We start from the raw sequence: 18,225 nt of genomic DNA, 5'->3' as shown, positions 1-18,225 counted from the left end.
TGCTCCATCACCTATGGCGTTTTGTTTTTTCTCCTTTTCTTTCCTTTTTAGCTATGAACCAAAGCAATATCCTTCTTTAGTCTTGGCTGCAGAATAATTGTTGTCGCTGTGCAGGCAGTTCAAATACTCCGTTTATATTGATTATTCTGTGTTCTTCCTCCATATATATATATATATATTTATATTGGCACTTTGTCATCGTCTCCGTGACCATATATATATACTACAGATAAGTGTCGGTATGCACTGAGAAGTGAAACACGTATTCTGCGTTTTCTCTAAAGATAAACTAAATAAAAATATAAAAGTATTCATGGAATGGAAACGCGGCGTTAAAGGCGCTACAAATCATGTCTACCCTTCAGGTGAAGCCTCAGCGTCCCTCTTTTACGTTCCTTGCGTTTCTAATGTATTTCTTGCAGAACTTCTGATTTTTATCCGTGTTCTCTTTGGCGCCCATAATTTCGGTTTGTTACTAACAATACACGACCGGATTGATTGATTGAAACCACGCTTATTCCACTTTTTAATGCGTCGAAGGCGCTACCGTGGAAAGGGGGTGGGGGGGTGGGGGGGGGGGAGTATTGTAGAGGAGAAGGGGTACTGCCTCCGTTTTATTCAAATTTCTTGGAGGCAGCTAAGTGAGGCTGCGTGCCTCTCGTGAGCAGGAGCGCCTCCGAGTCCTGGACGAACATGAGGAGTGCCCGCCAGAGCTCGATGGCACGATCTCGAGACGAAGTATTGGGGCAGACCCAGGTCCAGACAGAAGAAGGCCATGGACCCCGCTTAACGGTGGCCAGGGCTCGAAGACGAGATGGTGTGTAGAGAGGACATTGTCAGCACAGGTGGTTCAGATCCGCACAGCAGTTGCACATGGAGCAGGAACCAGAGCAGGAAGCGATTCAACAAGAAAGGAGCAAGAATGGTGCCTGTTTCGATCCGCCGCAGCAGGGCCGATTCTCGTCGCGTGAATATAATCGGAGGAAGTGTTGCCCACTCCCGTGAGGTAGGCGGTGCGATGAAGTTTCATCACAAGCTTCTCCGCGATCGGATCTACAACATCAGGTGTGGTAGCTTCGGAAGGAGAAAGAGTATCGGAAGCTCTGGCTAGCACGGTAGAGAGATGAGCACGTGCTAGTCTATGAGCCTTCTCGTTTCCAGAGATACCGCAGTGCGCGGGGACCCAATGGGTACACGACCGGTGACATCTGCTTCAGCGCAATACAATGGAACGAAGGAGAGCGCTATTGAGATTTTTTCCTGGCTTATGTACAAAAATATTGCTTGGTTGATTTCAGACTGATGTAGTTTTAATGTTCGGACAATATTTTGTTTACTTAATGAATAGGCTAAAACTTGCAAGCATTCATGTCACTTATTTCTGCCACAACTTTTGGAGCATACGAAAGTATTCTCTCATCAAAAAGAAAAAAAAAAGGATATTTTATTTGTTTTTACAGTCTAGCTTTCAATAATTTGTTTGAAACATCTATTACACAATGCTATTGGCAGTGCCAATGAAGTTATTATTCATGTATTTGATTCCTTGACAAATTCTATAAGGAGGAGGCCACGCTGCAACATGAGCTCCCTCCTCCCGAGCAAAATATCTGCATATGCCACTTCGCCTTAGGTCAGGGAGGTACAGTAAGGCTTATTTAGGGTAGCTTAATTCAACGTGGGGTGGCATATATATGTCATGTGTCCTTCCACATATGATTGTATGTAACATAGAGTATGCGTGAGATATTGCACGAAGAAATCAAGGGATTACTAATTGGGCGCAGTCGCGCCACTCCGAATTTCTCACATGTAAATTGTTCGAAAGATGCATTGAAATAGCTCGATCCGATTCGTTGAATCCAATCAAAAAGTAAATGAAAGCCAGAAAATATCTAGTCAAAGTCATATTCTGAGAAGAGGGTAAATATCGACCAAGATTGTATTGAAAAGAGATGTCACTAATCACACCGGTGGTCAAAAAAACGGCACAACGGAGCACCTACAGTCTGTGTTTTTACATAAAACCGCTAGACTGCGGCACGCTGTACTTGACAGCATCGGCAGCAAGACAGCCATACTTCACCAAGAGCTAGCCGTGTATATATATATATATATATATATATATATATATATATATATATATATATATGCAGATAAGTGAAGGGGAAATGAGGGTGCTCGTTATAATACATGACGGAAAGAAACCAACAGTCGGCGAGGCCAAGGAAAGCATTGGGGATTATGTTTTATGTCTTTTTTTTAATTTTTACTTGATAATCACATAAAATAGTAATGTAATGTGTTTAGGGGAAAGATAAATAAACACAACGTGCCGATGGTGGGAACCGAACCCGCGACCTCCGAACAACGCGTCCGGTGCTCTTCCAACTGAGCTACATCGGCCGCTGTCCCTGGTGAATACTCTCAAGGTTCGTATACAGACATTATTACCCAAGAAAGTAGCAGGGGGGACCGCGGCCGATGTAGCTCAGTTGGAAGAGCACCGGACGCGTTGTTCGGAGGTCGTGGGTTCGGTTCCCACCATCGGCACGTTGTTTTTCTTTCTACTTTGTGTTTATTTATCTTTCCCCTAAACACATTACATTACTAATTTATGTGATTATCAAGTAAAAATTAAAAAAAAAGACATAAAACATAATCCCCAATGCTTTCCTTGGCCTCGCCGACTGTTGGTTTTTTTCCGTCATGTATTATAACGAGCACCCTCATTTCCCCTTCATTTATCTGCTTGTAGCTTACGGGGGTCTCGGTTCTGGCAGTCTTGAAGCCATAGGTAGCGTAAGAGGGTTCTAGCACAGCTTTCGTCCTCTCTCTGGATCACGTTCTGCGTGACACTGGCGGTAACACAGAACGTTCCAAGTCCGCCGCTTTGGTTGAGGATGACGCTGGTGAAAACTCTCAAGGTTTGTATACAGACAACATTAATACCCGAGAAAGAAGCAGGGGGGACAGCGGCCGATGTAGCTCAGTTGGAAGAGCACCGGACGCGTTGTTCGGAGGTCGTGGGTTCGGTTCCCACCATCGGCACGTTGTTTTTCTTTCTACTTTGTGTTTATTTATCTTTCCCCTAAACACATTACATTACTAATTTATGTGATTATCAAGTAAAAATTAAAAAAAAAGACATAAAACATAATCCCCAATGCTTTCCTTGGCCTCGCCGACTGTTGGTTTCTTTCCGTCATGTATTATAACGAGCACCCTCATTTCCCCTTCATTTATCTGCTTGTAGCTTACGGGGGTCTCGGTTCTGGCAGTCTTGAAGCCATAGGTAGCGTAAGAGGGTTCTAGCACAGCTTTCGTCCTCTCTCTGGATCACGTTCTGCGTGACACTGGCGGTAACACAGAACGTTCCAAGTCCGCCGCTTTGGTTGAGGATGACGCTGGTGAAAACTCTCAAGGTTTGTATACAGACAACATTAATACCCGAGAAAGAAGCAGGGGGGACAGCGGCCGATGTAGCTCAGTTGGAAGAGCACCGGACGCGTTGTTCGGAGGTCGTGGGTTCGGTTCCCACCATCGGCACGTTGTTTTTCTTTCTACTTTGTGTTTATTTATCTTTCCCCTAAACACATTACATTACTAATTTATGTGATTATCAAGTAAAAATTAGAAAAAAAGACATAAAACATAATCCCCAATGCTTTCCTTGGCCTCGCCGACTGTTGGTTTCTTTCCGTCATGTATTATAACGAGCACCCTCATTTCCCCTTCATTTATCTGCTTGTAGCTTACGGGGGTCTCGGTTCTGGCAGTCTTGAAGCCATAGGTAGCGTAAGAGGGTTCTACCACAGCTTTCGTCCTCTCTCTGGATCACGTTCTGCGTGACACTGGCGGTAACACAGAACGTTCCAAGTCCGCCGCTTTGGTTGAGGATGACGCTGGTGAAAACTCTCAAGGTTTGTATACAGACAACATTAATACCCGAGAAAGAAGCAGGGGGGACAGCGGCCGATGTAGCTCAGTTGGAAGAGCACCGGACGCGTTGTTCGGAGGTCGTGGGTTCGGTTCCCACCATCGGCACGTTGTTTTTCTTTCTACTTTGTGTTTATTTATCTTTCCCCTAAACACATTACATTACTAATTTATGTGATTATCTAAAAATTTAAAAAAAAAAAGACAAAGTGCAATCCATAATGCTTTCCTTGGCCTCGCCGACTGTTCGTTTCTTTCCTTCAGACACACACACATATATATATATATATATATATATATATATATATATATATATATATATATATATATATATATATATATATATATATATATATGTGTGTGTATGAAGGAAAGAAACATATATATATATATATATATATATATATATATATATATTACCGCCGAAAGTTTAATTCCATGAGACCACGAAGCTCACCGCCGATGTTCCAGGTGGGCTCGAGGCTCACTCTCTGGCTTCTTCGCCGCTCTATTTAGGGGCCCGTATCATTTGCGCCGGCATGGAACCACGCACAGCCGCAGCGGCAGCAGCAGCAGTAGCAGCCTGTTTAGCGGACCTCCCGAGCGTGGGTGCTTGAAAGGCCGGTGCTCAAGTTTCAAGCTCTTTTTATAAATCCACCCACTTTATTCTTTTTATATGTCGTGGTTCTTGAAAAAAAAAAGAGAGCGCGTAGCGTTGTCATGCGCCTGCTTGAGCTTGGGCTCCATCAGAGAACACACGTTGCCGCTCTGACAGCGCTCCCCCGACATCCGCGCGGAGGGACAGAAAGCCGCGCTCGTCTTATTAGTAAAACGGGCATCAAAAAACGCGGCCTAATTGGCGCAACCGGATACGCACGTCAAGCGAAGACGCGCTGCTCGCGTGCTCCGCACGGTCCGTTAGTCGCGCGGATAGTTAGCTACCGTCTAATGAGGCCGCTTGCGTTACCTGGCCGTAATCGGAGCCTCACCTGTTCTCCCCGATCGAGTGCCCAATAATTGGGGGCTGCCCGGGCCACGCGTTCCGTGCGGCAGGCTCGCTACACAGAATCGATGCTGACGAGTGCTGGTCCACCGCAGCGAGCGAGTTTGTGAATGCCTTCGGAGGCGCCGGCAATTGATCGCCGCAGCTGCGCGGGGCTGGTGGGTGCACTATACGTGCACGCCGCGAGAAACGAGCCCTTTGTGTTCTTAGTTTCGTCTACCGTCGCAAACGGGTTGCCATGGAAGAAACCACTGCACCTCGAGTATTGACATGTAGACTATTGCTTTGCGGTGGGGTCGAACCCAGACGATAGGCTGGCAAATGCTGAGTCAGCGCGCAACTGTACTCCCTTATTTCCACCTCTCAGAGTGCATCTATTTTCTGATACGTAAGTATGAGCCATGGATACCCCTCTATCACCCCCCCCCCCTCCCCTTCCTCTCTTTCCCGGGCACTATTGTAGAGAGAAGTAGTTCGATTGAAGGGAAATGAGAAACCTATAGTTGCAGCGGTCAAACTTCTGGTGCACGTTAATATAGACGCTGAGCTGCAAGTTATTTTCTAAACCGCGTCAGGAAATAACAGCATATCCGTTCTTGAGCTCTCGTAAAATCTCGCGCGTGCCGTGAAAACAAAGAGGCAAACTATGGACGGAATCAAGGGATCAATGTATCCTGGTAATGTTCACGTATTTCTCGCGCCACATTAACTCGGGGAAACCCATTTGCTGTCTGTGGTGTGCACTCTCCTTGCATCACACGAAGCTGGGCTGGTGAAACGCCGAGATGGACTGGAAGTCACAATTTCTCTCACGGTTTTCAGATATAGCACATAAGAATAATGCAACAATTTTAAACGGAGCTGATCCGTTTGTCAAGTATAAACGGAGGAATAGTGCATCTGGTGGGCGAGCCGCCGCGCAAGTCCATCAAAGGCTCCTTTCTTTCCCATATGCTTAACAGGCGTTTAGTTTGGTCAGCACGTCTCACAAGCTTTGTAATCGATGAATTTAGAATTCAGATCACTTGCGAGTGAAAGAGCTTCGAACAGGCGCGTTGCCGACATTTTTCAACGGCTGCGAAAAATGAGCCAGTGGGACGAGAAAAACGTGTTTCTTCTTAGAAGATTATGTATACGTTCTGTGTGGCCTGAATGTCAAACGCAGTGAGCTTTGTTTTATTATTTCGCTAACTTGCCATAAGGCATACTATAGAAAGTCATATAACTCGTTTTCTGCCAGAAACTGGAGAAGACTGTTGATTTTAGTGTTGTCGGTTTTCCACTTGAATAAGTCCTTCACCCACGTCGCGGAGTCTCACTTCCATGATAATCCGTGTTCTTGACGCCCTCGTCCTTGCACAAGTCCAGCAGGTGGCGAACATCCACCTCTGCAGGCTGTGTAGAACGTTTCGGGCAGGTAGTCGGTCCTATGTCTTAGGAGTCCCATCGACACTTGACCGACGGGGTAAGGGCCGCCCAGCCCTTATCCTTCTAAGAGATACCTCCTCCAGTCTTCTTAAGTTATTATGGAGGGGGTAAGTACATGGCGGGATGAGGCCACGTGTACTTTTCCGCAAAGAGGATGATAGAATGGGGACAACGGAGCGGGCGTCCTAAAGTATAGCCTTGGTGGGGGGCGCTTTAGTTTGGAATTTGGTGTACGAGGTTGTCAACTTTTCTTTGCTCAGCGTTCTCAGCATTATCTTGTGTCCAGTGTATCCGAAAGTGTATCTTTGTTTCTTTATTAAGTGCATGCATCTCCTGGGTTACACGTAGTGTCTTTGTCCCTCTTCAGTTGTTTTATGGCTGCTAAGCAGTCTGTATAGATTTGAGCTTCTGTTACAGACTCTATATTGCATAAAGTTTCATCACAAGCGGGTTCGGATGTTTTGTTTCGTATTCATTATGTACGTTTCGCCCTACGTGAGTCGGGCTGGTAGCTGCTGTTCTCCCGCCATTTTCTATAATCGACGCGTCTGTATATGGAATACAGGTTCCTGGGAGTACATCAAATAGAGGGCGAGATGCTGGCTTATCTTTACGACGGAGGTCAGCCATTGTCGATGTTTGTCTTGTCATCGAATTGGTCAAGGATGTCATGGGTACAACATATTCTCGTTTCATATTTCTTGTTGCCTCTCGCTGTTCAATGAGCTCTGTCAGTGTGCTGAGTTGCTCATATTCCTGAAGAATAGGAATGGAGGTAAGTTTTGGTAAGCCAGTTAATGTGTGCATTGCGTTCCTATTTATTGCTTTCAACTCTGCCCACTGTCGCCTCGTGAATCTTTGGACCTGGGCCTAGTATAATATCATGGGCTGAAGCATCGATTGTACAAGACGCATTGCCATCTCCGTTCGGGCTCCTTCTCCCCTTGACGAAATACGTTTTATCAAGTGCAAGGAAGTCGCAGCTGCCTTTTTCATCCTATGGAACCACTGTGTTCGTTTGCCAGATTAATGAATATCTAGGCTAAAAACTCTCAGCTCGTCCATCTCTTGTTGTGCCTGATTTCCAATCTTTAACGTAACTCATTTCGTTGCCAATTGTTTTCGTCCATTCTTATTTGCAACATGAATTGTAAGGGACCGACGGGCACAATGATTTAGCGCGAGAAGTCGGGGAAAGTATGTGGCTTTGAGCCTAGCTCCTCTTTGTTCTCGTCTCATGAGTGGACACAGGTGGTGCGCAGACAGGATGGCGCCGCCAGGCGCGGTGTGCGTTACTAGCTGAATGACAGGCAGTGAGCCTCTGAAGAGAGAGACATAGACTGTACTGTGCACGCCAGCTTGAGCGCGCCGTCTCGACCCTCAGTTGCAGGAGAGACGTCCATTCACACCAGCACGTCCGATGGAGCCTAGCGACAGGCAAGCGGTGGCAGGGTCACTGTCCGCCCTTTTCTTTTTCTCGTTATTTCCCAGTTAGCCAGTTCCACCTTGCATCTCTGTTGTAAATGTTGTAAATGCTGTGTATATAAATATTCAGTTATTGCTATGGCAACCTCCTGTCTTCACGTCATCGCTACATACCGTCTCTAACGGGGCGCCTCTGGCGCAAGGAACCTCTGCTGCAACACGGCATACCGTCTTTGACGGCGCATCCCTGGTGCACAAGGGAAAAGCACCAACAACGGAACCTCACTTGAATGTAGCTGGACTTTCGGGGTGACAGATCCAGACCTTCATCGTGTACGTACTCATCTAGTGTATTTAGGGCCACTTGAAAGTAATTTGTCTCTCAAGGCGTTTATTAGTAGACCATATTGTGACATCTTCTGTGGAAACAATGAACTGCACCTCTGGAATTTAAGCTAATTTCCAAGCCAGAGGAATGAGTGCGATATTAAACAACAAAGGCGCTAAAACTGAACCTTGTGGCACGCCTGTTTGAGGTGTAATTGCCGATTTGTTGTCCATTTATCCAAACAGAAAATGTCCTGTCCTTAAGCAGGTTATGCACCGCCTTTATCACCTGAAGGGGAATGCCCATGTTTTCCATGTTGTTAAGTACCTTGGCATGTAACACATTATCGTATGCCTTTGCCACGTCGGCCGCCACCACGGTGCATTCGTACAAGGTGGCTATGAGGCGACACATGTGCGACCTCTTCGGCTAGTATAGCCAACCCAGATTCTGGGCCAAGGCTTGTACGGAATCCAATTTGCCAAGCATGGTCTTTTCGCTGACTTTTCAACCGAAATAACAGGCGGATGGTTATCATAAATGTCATAAATCTTTTCACAAATTTTCATAAATCTTGTAAATTATGGGCGTTAGCTATATGGCCTCAAAGATTGTAGGCTTGTAGGACGTTTTGCAGGCTTTAGTATTGGTACCACTACCGAGTGTTTCCAGCCGACTGGAATTTCTACTCCTTGTCGTACCTCATTTATCACATACAGCAGGCTGTCTACTGCGTCTCCTTCTAAATTCTTGAATACCTTATAAGGAACATTGTCATGCCCAGGCGCTGTTTTACCATTTACTTCTTCGATAGCAGTCAATAACTCCAATTTGGTAAATGGTGATATTATCCCCGTTTTATCAACCACGTCCTTCGTCGGTGGACGAGGGGGACACTGAGCATTGTTCGGGAAGAAAAGGACTGCATCCTGATCCGCAAACGCCTCTGGTGTGATTTGTAATGCTAGTCTAAAACTTTCTGCGTGGTCTTTGATCTGTCGTGCCTTTTCTATGCTACGAAAAGTCCTCCAGAGCGCCCTGTTGGTCGGCCCTGAGCCCAAACGACTGTACCGGTCGTCCCACCTCTTATGAGCCAGCTGCTTTTCATAACGGCGGGCCTGTGCCATCCCTCGGTTAACCTCAATTTTTCTTTGCGCGTCTTCAGGATGCCGATCAGCCCGTATTTCGACCTCTTTTCGGCCTGCCCAGAGTTGTAGAAGGTGTAGGTCGGGAGCTGGCTGATCTTCATTCACTGTCGTTGCAATTGAGTGATCCTTGAGTACCGTTTGAACGGTAGCCTCAAGTGAATTAGAGCTAACCGCATGAGTTCTAGTATCCTGCTGTACACGATCCTAGTGTGTAACAGTAACTTTCCTTCGAATTTTCTTCATGTGTCCCAAATTAAAACCTGTGCTATTGTGGGCATTCTAACTGCCGCATGCATCTAATTCTGCCTGCCAGTGGGGTGCACCAGGGACTTTCCACCACGTCAAATCTGATGAGTGTGTTCGTGTTGTAGGAAGTGTTGCGGCCCCTGGATGATTTAGCAGTTTAAACTCCATTTCTGTGAAGGTAGTGTGCACTTGATCTCTCCTTTTGGAATCATAATCATATCCCCGAGCTGTGAGCGGCGCGTTAAAATCTCCACACAGCGAGCGACCGCTCAAATGCATTCATCCTTCTTTTTTTCTTCTTTCATCTTCTGGCATCTTTTGATTCTTGTTTTGCGTGTATGAATAATTTGCATGAACGTTATTTGCGACTCGAGACGTCGCGTTAATGAACAGTGGGCGCTACCTGACGACACACCCTTGTTTTCCAAGCCATTTCTTCCTGGATGCCACGCTGTGCCCTTTGAGAACTGCCTTTACGCCACAAGCACGCCTCCACCCTTCTGGCGGGAATCCCTTTCAAAAGACACAATCGCTGTTGATTTCTGAAAGCTGCCAGGACGTCTTTTCTGACTTGGTCCTTCAATGGTACAGAATTCGTAGGCGCAGCGATTTTTTTTGGTCATTAAGCGTTGATGCTGCCCTCACCGGCCGATAGAATTTTCAACAGCCTACAGAAAAAAAAAGGTTGCGAACGTCACCTTCCTTTCACTTTCTTTCTTGTCGTTTTCTCTTTGGAGTGAAGTTTGTTGCAGCCCTCCATTGCTCAACTGTCAACCCACAGGAAACGCTATCAAAGGAAATTAATCAGCTTGAACTTACAGCATTTTCGACAGGTTGTAGCAACCACAAGCCAAGTAATGGAAGTTGTGGCAAAACAGGAGTATAGTGGAATGTTCTGTTTTAAAGGCTCTCGGTTCATCGGAGTTGGACAAACTGGGGGAAAAGAAATGACGGCCCATGCCTACGCTGTCTCCTTTTTCATCTAAAAGGACGTGCACGCCACTAACCACGTGTAAGATGGTACCTAACTAATTCCAAGACTAACAGCCACGCCACTGCCACCTTCATGGGCTCTTTTGTTGCGCGCCACACCTGCGTTCAGGAAGGCACGGAGCGCGCTGCTCAATTACACCGCACTAAGGGAACAAAAAAAAAAAAAAAAAAAAAAAAAAAAAAGAAGATGGCGGAGGAGAAGGGAGTAGAAGCGATCAAAGCAAGAAGGAAGAAAGTGACGGGGAACAAGAAATGCGCGCACAGCCGAGCCGAAACCACAACCGCCGACAGGTCCCAATGAGCACGAAATGGTCTAGTTGGACCTCCCGTTCTGATGTCGATATGGTGTGAAGAGGCGCGTCTGCTCGTTGGGAAGAACAGCGTGGAGCCTCAGCGCTCGACGAGCGCGAGGATCGGCAGCCGGCGCCGTAATAAGAGGGCCCCGCCGGTCTGTTCTCGTGAGAAAGTGCTCGCCCCTTTTAGGCGCCGCGGTGGTCCGGGGGCCGGGGGGAAGGCCGCCGGCGGCCATTAGGCCCCCTGTCGAGGATGCCGCCGTCGCCGCCGGTGCTGATCGCCGCGGCCGCACGGACGCCACTTGATTGAGAGATCGCGGCCGCCTCTGTTTCTGGGCGGTCATGGATATACGGCTTATGCCGCCAGTCTCTCAACCAGCGCGACAGCTTTTCTCATGCGGAAGGAACCCGGTTCTTCCTGCTCACCGGCGCTGATCAGGCGTGCAGAACGGTTTCAGAGGCCACTGGGCGCCGTTCTGTCACTGTATAACTTCAGCCACTTCCTTGCAGAGCACATTGTTTCATCGTTACGTCGGCGGATCGAGTTTGAGCGGTGGCATGCGGTATGCCGGTAGCGTCTGCGTAGCTCATTTACCGTAACCAAATAAGTGATACAGCATATCGGCGTCTTGCACTATCGCACTGCTTGCTGACTGCCTCCCCTAATGGTACTGGTGGTAAGTACACATGTCAGAGAAACAAAATGAAGAATTCGAAAAGAGCATATCTGGAATGCTCGGACGGATACAATGGCGCCATCTGTACATTACGATTTTCTGCAGGCCTCACTTGAATGAAGTCATTACGAAAACTCATGCTAGGAATGGTAGTGTTTAACGCAGCTAAACCGAGTAGGACGTGCAAAAGCTTTTGTTGGAAAGAGATGGAAGTCGATGCAGACGACGGAGACGACGACGTGCAATGCGCAGCTCAAGAATGTGCTAGTTGCTTGCAGCACGCGTGGCGATCTGCTGCATGCGTGAGCTGCGGCATTTTCTTTTTCCGAGACCTTGCGAACGTATACAAGCGTTAGACGATTCTGCTACGCTCTGAACCTCTGGATTAGTGCTTTCGCACTAAAATACCGCATTTTCTAACTGTGGACCATGGTACACAACGTGTGTATTATTATGCTGAACAGTAAACAAAATTAGTTCTTTCTTCTTTTTTTTATTTTTTGAAATTTGACCAGGGGCACAAGAAACCTTGAGCTTGTAATTCGATCGGATGCTTATCCTTTTATGTATAGGTCACTAGAAAAGCTTCAATAGCGACAACTTTCTCTCGCGGAAGAATTGTGTGTGGCGGTTGCTGCTGACTTGAGCTTCCGTCCGACTACAGATCCCATTTATAAGCTACACTGAAGAGCGAAAATTACACTGTCAGAGGTGTGGTACATAGGTATATTCGACGGATAATTCAACCAAGTCATTAGATTTAGAATACCGGAGACGTACTAGCGCTGATCCTGTACCGGCTTACAGGATTGTCCCTGCGCTCCCGCAGTGGCCACATTTTGTCCCAGCCGGTACAAGATATACGCTAGTACGTTTCCGGTATTCTAAATCTTTTTAGTTATTTTTTTCGCTGCACCACCTCAGAGACAGTGTCGCATCATAGTGGGGGACATCGCAACAACCCCCACTGCAGCAGTGTCCTGAGCACTGTGAAGGCTGCCGCGCACTGCGGCCTCAACAGAACACAGTATCCGCTTTTCGACGCCAAACAAACGACATTTGCGCAACGAAGGATGTCCCACAGTGAAGCAGTGCTGTTCTACACATAGGGTGTTAGCCCGGGGACAGCGTTACACCTTTAAGGGTAAAAGTGTTTAGAGTGTGTTTGCCATAGCGTACATGACCTTAAAGGTATATCATACTGTGCTGGTGAACATTTCGGTGCACCTTTTTTTCGTGGAAGATCGGTCACGTGGCCAAGGGGCAAAGAAAAGGTGGGGGAGGGACCAGGTCCTGTCCCACTCACAGAATCGAGCTCACTCCTCCCCACACACCCTCCGCTCTTTTGGCAATGCTTTTTTCATTTCATTTCATTTATTTTTTCCCTTAAAGGCCCGAGGGCATTACATAAGGGGGGAGCAAACTGAATATGCAATGCGAACAAGAACAGGAAAGCATTGAAACAACAAGAAAATAAAACAGAAACAAGAGAAAGAATGCATGGGTTAAACGAAACATTATGAAAAACAAAAATAAAAATATACCATATAGTTGAGAACGTACCAGTCTTCTCTTACCCTCCTCCCCCCCCTTCCCTTCTCCGGCCCGCCCAACCTTCTGCCCCCTGGATACAAAAAAAAAAAATACTTTGAGCGTCATCTAAAAAAAAAAGAAAAAAAAAAGCTGCCTACGTGCATGGGAGCGAGGGTGTAATCATGCGAAATCATACAGAGCCGATGTCGGTGAAGAGAGGGGCTGACAACACCGGTGGCACAATGGAAAGGTTTGAATTGCAGCACGCTGCTTGCGCTAAACAATTGTCCTGATACTAGGCAGGTGAAATATGCTTGCGCAAGGTACAGAAAAGAAATATGAAAGGGAACACGGGAGCGCGTGGCCTCCCCACTTTCAAATGCGCTGTCACCGACAGGTGATAAGAATCAGTGATAAAGACGCATCCAAAGTAATGTTGGTCGGCTTCTCTTCCCGAGCATACCCTTGGTGCCACCAACGCTGCACATAAGTGGTGCGCGCAGTATATGCACGCGAAAGGATGACACTGCCATCTGCTTAATGCATTTTGACAGCAGTCCTTTCTCGGTGAATTTAATACTATAGCGCTTGGGCCATAGAAATGGAAAGCTCTACAGACAACGCGGGCTTTTGCCGCTTTTTGAGCGACATGGGGCTCAACTCGCGTTTTGATGCAAGTTACGGCGCGTGCGTATATTTTCATACATTTTCTCCCTACATCGTCACCAACACGCACCTCTTTTTTTTTTTCCTCTTCCCATTCCAAAGGGAAGACTAGCAGGCCAGATTTTCAACTTTCAGGCCAACCTGCATGTATTTCCAAGAATCTATGTAAGTGCAGCATGAAACGAAAAAGTACTCATATAATATGTGCATATGTGCTCCCGCAGGAACTGAATAACAACATATTGACGATTTTACTTCAATAAAGAGGAGCACTGGAAGGACTAACATACGACAAATGTATCACCTCATGGATAATGTGTGAATCAGCGGGGAAAATAAACCGGTCGAGCCACTTGGAAAGATTGACTGAAAGCCCTTTCGTTTGAAAGGAAGACACAACTTGGACTTTATTTTCCGCCAGAAAAAGCCAATCACCCCGCCCCCGGCACGCAGACCTGGGAGACGGGGGCCGCCGCGTTAAAGGCTGGCTGGCAGGCCTTGGCCTATATAGCTGCCTCCTCCGCCAGGTGGACGATGTTCCGTTGGAGCTAAGGGTCCAGGCTTTGCAGCAGGGTCTCCCAGTTCTCTCTACTAAATATATTTTGTCCCTCCCCGGCAGGGTATGGGAATTCCCATAATATGTGGTCGAGGGGCCCCTTCACCCCACAATGACTACATCTATCATGCTCTCTCTTCTTGGGGTACATATAGTAAGTACTCCAAGACCAGATTCATGTACGTAATGGTTTGCAAGTGCCTCCATGCAGCAGCTTCTTCGTTATTCAATTCTGGGTCTGGGAGGTACCAGCCTACGTGCCAATCGATAATGGTTGATTATTTCCCCATAATGTAGCAACCGCCCCTCGTTACTCCAGTCGTCGAGTGGTCCCATGACTGCCCCGAAGAGTGCGTGAGCTCATGGGCCGCCTCGTTTCCAGGGACGACCGTGTGCGCGGGTGTCCAGATTATCTGAATTTTCCTGTTCAGTGGTTGTTGGCTAAGGATCTTCGCCGCCTCCGGCAAGATCCTGCCTTTTCCAAAATTTTGAATGGCAGTCTTACTGTCGCTTATGGTGAATTTCGCTTTTGTTCTTGCGCAAGCTAAAGCGATTGCTACGTCCTCTGCAGCGGAGACTGGCACTACACGGCCCTTTACGACCGAAGCCACCGCTACCCCGATTTGGCCTCCGGCAGCATCAACGTAGGCCAACTTACTGTCATCCATATTTCCGAACCTTAGGTTTAAGGCCTCAGCTCGCTTCTCCCTGCGTTTTTTTTTTTTTTTATTAAACTCTGGATGCATATTTTTAGGGAGTGGGGGATTACCAGGGCGTTCCTTATCTCCCTCTGCATGCCCCCCCCCCCCCCCCTTTTTTTTTCAATCTTTTTTTCAGGGTTTATTCCTACTTTCGTAAGAATTACCCTGTCCGTATTCGTCGCGTTAAGTATCTCTATTTGAGGGACTTTAACAGCCTCTATCCACGTATTATGTACTCCCAAAGTGAGCAGTCGCTCTGTTTAGGTACACATAGGTAGCATAGTTTTCTCTTTATGCATTTGCGTATGAGGGCGTCTATGCTGGTCCTCTCCGCCACTTTGATATCCAAGTATCGTCGCGTAGCTAATTCTGCTAATCCCGTACGCTTGTACTATAGTTTCATGAGGTGTATCTCTTAAAATTCATCTGTCCTTGAGTGTTATGCGCTTAATAAGGCCTAGAGTCTGTATCGAATGATGCTCGAGCTTCTTTATTACCTCTCCATTGTATCCATTGGACTAGAGGATCAACCATAATATTCTAATCTGTTCCACCTGCGGTACTTCTATACCTGCCACTTCAATCTTTATGTCCGTCGATGTTTTGCATAAGAGGTGTTTTGGATTATCCACAAAGAGTTCCGATTTTTGTGGCGAGCACGCGAGCCCCCTACCAGCTGCATACTCAACAATGACGTCAGTAGCAGACTGCAATAGCTTCTCGACTTCCGCATCGCTCCCCATGGTTTGCCTAAAGATTGATGTGTTTTCGAGCGCTGTTTTCGAGCAAGGGCGGATGCCCACAAACATTCTATCATCTGTTGCGAAGTGAAAACGCACTCCTTGTACATCCTGTCTCGCTGACGTTTGCTGCCATACCTTCTACATGCCACCCATAAGCACTCTTTGAAGTAACGAACTTGTCGCCAAAGCTCCGAGCGCATGCAGGATGCAGCACATCCTCTTGGAATGCCCCGCAGGTGGCTGTAGCGGCCCACAGAAGAGCTGAAGATCCACGGGGCAAAAGCCTCTCTTGAAATGCCAGGCAAGTACTCGTGCTCTGCATACGCACACCGCATAGAGCGTTGCGATAAGGTTGAAGTTTAACCACGGAAAAGGACCCTGTGCAAAAGAAATACATTGAAGTAGAATGAACAGTTGATCGAGTTGGTACAATTGCATAGTGGGTGGTACAGCGCGAGGACACGAAGCACACAAGAAGAGAATTGGATTGGATTGGTAAAACGTTTATTTGTGGCCTGCAGTAGAACGCGCGCTCGCGCGCGCTCGCGCTCCGGACGGGGCCTACGTCGTCCTCTGGGCACCGGCGCGCGGCCTGGGTCCCCGCTCGCCGTGGCCGGCGCGCTGGTTCTCTGCCGGGCCAGCGCCTTGATGACCTGCTGGACGGCCCAGAGTTGTTCCTCTTGATTGTGGCTCCCTGCGGCTGCTTCCAGTCGCGGCGGGATCCTCCCAGACTTAGCTTCTTCCTGGTACTTGTTGCAATTCCACAGAATGTGTGCGAAGCCGGCCGTCTCCGTTCGGCAGACTGTGCATTTGTCTGTCGGGTGCGTCTCGGGATACATTCTGTGCATCAGCGACGGGCTGGGGAGTGAGCCCGTCTGTAGCTGTCCTAATAAAACGACTTAACGAGCGCTGCTTCTCTTCTTGCGTGCATCGTGTCTTTGGGCTGTACCACCCACTATGCAATTGTACCAACTCGCCCAACTGTCCATTCTAATCCACGTAGATACTAAATTTTAGCCCATCCAACTAAGCGAATTTGCCTGGGAGCTTTCCCATTGTCACATTAAAGATAAAATGGGATAGCACCGAGCCCTGCAGCGTTCCCCTGCTTCGCAGTTCTATCACGTGCGATTTTAAATTTTGAAAGGTTATGCAAGCAGTCCTGCCCGACAGAAAGTCTTTGTTGTACGTGTATGTTTTCATCCCTACCTTGAGCTTATTAAGACCGTTAAGGATCGAGTCATGTTGGACGTTAACAAACGCCTTCGTGAGGTCTAGCCCAAAGATTACTTTCACGTCTTTAGTTTGTCACTCCACTAAGTTATGTTTGAGTTTCGACCAGTCTTGTGCACGAAGGAAGGCACAAGGCTGCTGTGGGGGAAATGGAGTAAGATTATTAGTCACGCTTCGAGGTGCGAATCAGTACGCGGTCCATTTTGCTACGGCTGGACCCGATTGAAGGACTTTAGTCGGCCCTCATACACCATTTTGATGAGGCCGCTCTGACACCGATATGTAGCGAATAGGAGCTGTGTAAAAAAGACATGAAAATTTACTGACCATGTAAAAAAGTCACATAAGTCCATGCGAGTGCGCGCACGCACGCACGCACGCACGCACGTACGCACACGCACACACACACACACACACACACACACACGCACACACACACACACACACACACACACACACACACACACACACACACACACACACACACACACACACACACACACACACACACACACACACACACACACACACACACACACACACACACACACACACACACACACACACACACACACACACACACACACACACACACACACACACACACACACACACACACACACACACACACACACACACACACACACACACACACACACACACACACACACACACACACCTCCAAAACACATGACAGAAAAATGGAAGTGAGTTTTCATTTCCAAGCGTAAAGTTATAAAAAGGTTGCCCTTTCGCCAACTATTAGCTTCTATTCTGCAGCTCCTGTCAGTGTTGCACCTGCGGAATAATCAAAGAAAGGACAACCCAGACAAAAGCGTTTCAGTCAGGGGGTTTACATGAACCCGACAAATTCGGGTCGAGTCCGACCATCGGGCTAAAACCAAGCTTTCGGGCTCATGTACAAGGCGTTCCGTATTTATCTGTCCGAGGTCGAAACCTTCTCCTGCTTAAACTACTAGACTCTTCGGGCTCAAACGGCGACAACAAAGTAGCTTGCGATGGTCTACGTTTTTTGATTAGTAATTTAATTGCCTGAGTTTCCCGGAATCGGCGAGAAACTGCAGTCGTCTTTGGCGGAACTTTTCGTCGTGGCGAGCAAACTAGCAGATTCAACAGGCTGCGCCATCTGGCGAGCTGCGAGGCAAACAATATCCTTCATAGGGTGCTGAGGGCATCGCAGGGCCTACAGACTGGCGTTCTCTTCGAGCACGGTGGCTCAGTATAGCAGTTTGTATGCATCTGAGGACGCCCAAAGGGCGCTTTCTTCTGCTGATCTCCTCATCATCTCATAT

The sequence above is a fragment of the Amblyomma maculatum genome, chromosome 1, assembly GCF_055883805.1.
Source record: "Amblyomma maculatum isolate TAMU_Amacu chromosome 1, ASM5588380v1, whole genome shotgun sequence".
Lineage (NCBI taxonomy): Eukaryota > Metazoa > Arthropoda > Arachnida > Ixodida > Ixodidae > Amblyomma > Amblyomma maculatum.
Note: the sequence above shows the minus strand (reverse complement) of the source record.